The sequence below is a fragment of the Hordeum vulgare genome, chromosome 3H (assembly GCF_904849725.1).
Source record: "Hordeum vulgare subsp. vulgare chromosome 3H, MorexV3_pseudomolecules_assembly, whole genome shotgun sequence".
In the NCBI taxonomy this organism is placed as follows: domain Eukaryota; kingdom Viridiplantae; phylum Streptophyta; class Magnoliopsida; order Poales; family Poaceae; genus Hordeum; species Hordeum vulgare.
This window is the reverse complement of record NC_058520.1, coordinates 231,760,616-231,764,692: the sequence shown is the minus strand read 5'-3', so window position 1 is coordinate 231,764,692 and position 4,077 is coordinate 231,760,616. Positions and strand designations below refer to the sequence as shown.

The window sequence follows — 4,077 nt, the reverse complement described above, 5'->3', positions numbered from 1 at the left end:
CGATTTAGTAGGACAATTATGATCAAGATCTAAGATTCTTGGTGGTATGATCGACTTTATCAAGTAGTTCAAATGGTTTGATGGTAAGACCGTAATGACTCGGGGTAACGAGCAAGAGTCACTACAAGAAATATGGTCGACAATGACCCTCCTTTCTGGTCATTGAATCGTCATTATTTTCAATTTATAACATTCTTATGACCAAAATGAGGAGGTCAACAATTGGCCGTCAAGAATGAACTTGACCTTTTTAAAGTTTTGGTCACTGTTTTCATGACCAAAACAATTAGGTCATAGCCAAAATTTTGATCATTACCAATGTGCCTCATCCACATAGGATCTGACATGGCTAAGCTCATGTGGCATCATCCACGTGGCAAACATATGACATGGCAGAAATAGTGACATGTACCACACGTTAGATATGACATGGCATGAGTTGGGATGCAATAAAATCAATATAAAATTTTACAAGCCCAAAAAGTCTGGCCTATAAAACCTTTTTTGCATTTTGTTGGGCCACAGGTTATATGCAATACATTATTTCCACAACATTATTCTGATCCATAATTTACTCTAATCCTGAGGCTACTGTTTCGACTTTCATTCCCCAATGTAAAATTACACAAATAAACTTGCCAAACTAAAATTGCACATCCGAGACAAATGGTATTACACATAGCCTATTCAACACTAAAAGAAGAAGTGTAACGATGGTGTGGCTCCATTGTCTTCCTCTTCTAGAATACTGAGACATCCTCCATTGTCTTCCTCTTCTAGAATACTGAGACACATCCTGACACTGAAAGGGACAACACACGAGAAGCAAATTAAACATCACATGAAATATGAATACTAGTAAATTCAAATTCATATCAATCTAGTTCATAGTGTAAACTCTCCACATCCAGATGCAGACTCAAAGTCAAAAGATCATACTACTTTAGACATAGCTTAATTAAATGCAAATATATATATATCATGAACCGTCCATCAGATACTTTGCTCTAGTGCTTTCACACATGCATTTAACTGAAGTACACAAGTTCTACAGTATTTAAGAAATTACTCCCTCCATAAATAAATATAAGAGAGTTTAGTAGTGATATATAAATTCTCTTAAATTTCTTTATGGGGAGAATTTATGCTTGTTACTACTGATATATAAATGCTCTTAAATTTCTTTATGAAGAAAAAACATGTCCAGATTTAATTGTTACTACTACTGATGAAGATGCTGGCGAGTCAATTAAATTGTCTTGACATTGCAGCTTAGTTCAGTGGTGCAATCCATCTAAACAAAAGTAACTTGTCATCGGAAATGAATATGAGAGGGATCACTAGTCAGTAGGATTTGCACTAGAACGCTGCACTATCCAGCTGGAGCAAACGTTTTAATTAACAAAGTGCTAGAATAATATCCAGCCAGCCATGTTCTCTACGAAACACCAGCCTAAACAAATACTTTCCTCTTTTTTATTTTTTGCAGAAATACTCTAATACACGCTCTACGCTATGATCTACTAGATTATTGATTTCACCAGCTAGACGCTCAAACAACACAAGCGGGAATACACGCTCGAATCACATGCACGTGGAAACGCTAGCGCCGAGTTGCTACCATGCCGCCGACACCCTGGCAGCGACGCCACTATGGTGCTTGTCCGTGCACCGCGATCCTACAAACTAGCTGGGAGCAATCGAGTTGATGGTCAAAGAAGGCATCACTATTGTATTGATGAACGTTTTCCAAAGAAAGTTGTGATGGTTTGATTTTTGGTTGCCAGCATCTACATCTTCGCCATTGTGTGTGTACCAAAGATTGTAGGAAAAGACAACATGCTACTCCTACTTTGCTTCTAGGAAACGTTGAAGTGACTCAGCTGCATGGATCCGGGTCTGACGGTGATACTATTTGAAGCTATAAGGAGAGCTGAGACTAAGTCAGTCGCGGTCATAGTAAACAGTTTATCGTTAGGCCAGGGTTAATTTCCCGAAGAAATATAATGCACGCATGCAACTTCAGAAAACATGGGCACAGTAAAGCAACTTCCATACACATGCGACCTCTTATCATTTGTGTATTTGTATCTTCATAAACTTTGCATCATGCTTAATTAATTACCGGCTCCTGCTTACTATACTGGACACTTTCGGAATAATGTGCACACGGGTAATCATGGCCTAAAAAAGTGGTGCTATATCAGTTCAATTTATTCACCAGAAGACAGATACACAGATAGCAGGACCCAATATGCAAGACATAGTAGGAATCAAGTTTCATTGCAGCGGAAAAATGTTGGGGCTGGCCGTTAAGCAAGATCTACAAATTTATATTTCATTTGGTGCTTTGAGATTGCATCAGGCATCTTGGTGAGTAACTTTAGTGATTTGATTTTGCATAGATTTATACAAAGATCTTGTTATACTTAGTATCATGTGCAGTAGTAAACTGGTAATTATGTATTTCGAAGGAAGTTTTTTCGTTGGAACCAAAAGTAAGAGATTTTGATCCAAAGCCGATATTTTTTTTGCAATTGCTTGTGCAATTCCATAATATATGGAAGTGGCATATGTTGATCGATAATCTCATGAAAACTTTATAGGACAGTGTTATATTAATATCTAATAAACCTATTGTTTTTCTGTTTTTTAAGAATCAGCATTGCATCCCAGCAACTTCACACCTAAGGAAAATATGAGGGTGGCAGAAGTAGACGAACTATGCACGATGGGAGGTAAACTCTCGAGGACCACACAAACTTTCAAATTTATTTTATAATATGCATTGTAACACATGAGATCTTTTGAACAACATATGTGTTTTGCACTTGAATATACATTAACTTTTTCCCGTTGCAACGCACGGGCATTTCTGCTAGTAGTTACGTATATAAATAGCAGGCAAGCAGATTTTATTAAACTATCTATCTGTTAAATTATTTTAATTTGGATTGATATCTAATATAGCTTGCTGATGAACCATTTTTGTTAAAAATACCAAGTTAACTGGACATCCTTTACACTTAGAATAAGTAGCAGTAATCTAAAAGTTTATGTTCATTATCTGTACAAGTTTCTCTTAATTCATGCGCAGATCCTAGAAGTTTCATAGTAACTGAACATAGCCAAATAGCATAAAACTTCCATTATAGCAAAACTCATAAAAACGGTATTTTTAATGGTTACCTGCACAAATAGCTATCTGTACAAGTTAGCAGTAATCTACACGGGCCGAATCCACCAATTAGAGAAATCATCAATGGTTACTTGCAGCAGTAGTTTCTCCTCATCAGGGCAGCACCTGCACAAAATAGAGCCTTCCCATCGATGGCGCCCCGTTGCTCGAGCGGCGACGGTGCGCTCGATCTGCGAGGGAGACGAAATGATGTGAGGAAGAGATGGGGGTATGTGACGAGGAGGAGTGGAGGGTATGTGACCTGAGTCACCGGAGCAACGCCGGAGTATGTGACCTGAGTTCATGTTCAGGTTCTTGAGTCATCGAGATCAACCAACCTAGCTTCTTGAACATGTTCAGGTTCACTAGAGTTCATGTCAGGATTGCTTTCACATGCAGGAGCATATTCACTGCCCTTCTCAGGTTCCTCATCGAGGTGTTCAGCCAAAATAGCATCTATCACACACTGCCTGATAGCTTCCAACATGGCTTGCTCCTCTAAGCTCTCCCGATGCTCATCGTGTGCATCATCCTCGACAACGATCTCTGCAGGCCTATCATCCTCAATTGCCTCGCATTTGGCAGCGACACATTGTCCAGTCACCGAAGCCTCTGCATTGTCAAAAAACTCCTCGCTCTGATCTTAACTAGACAGCTCCTGCTGCTCTACCTCCACAAACAGATCAGCATCCTCATCGGATTCTGCTGAGTGTGGCGGCCCGTTCCCCTACGCTGCTCCGTTCCGAGCATCCTGTTGATCATAGCCTGCCGATGGATCCATGGTCGCCTCATTCCAGGCCACATCAGATACCACCTCGTCGCCACCGGCCTCCCTTTGTCGGACCTCCACAACCTCATGCCGGCCACCCTCCTGCGCTTGCACAACACCCTCGGCCGCG

General features: G+C 40.2%; 1 long non-coding RNA gene across 1 annotated transcript; it reads right to left on the bottom strand.

Moving 5' to 3' along the window:
- Window positions 1–455: 455 nt before the first annotated feature.
- Window positions 456–3,837, bottom strand: LOC123443579. The gene is made up of 3 exons (XR_006630736.1): window positions 3,441–3,837; window positions 3,190–3,369; window positions 456–802 (listed from the first exon to the last, which is right to left on the bottom strand). It is a non-coding gene; the product is annotated as an uncharacterized LOC123443579 (long non-coding RNA).
- Window positions 3,838–4,077: the final 240 nt, after the last annotated feature.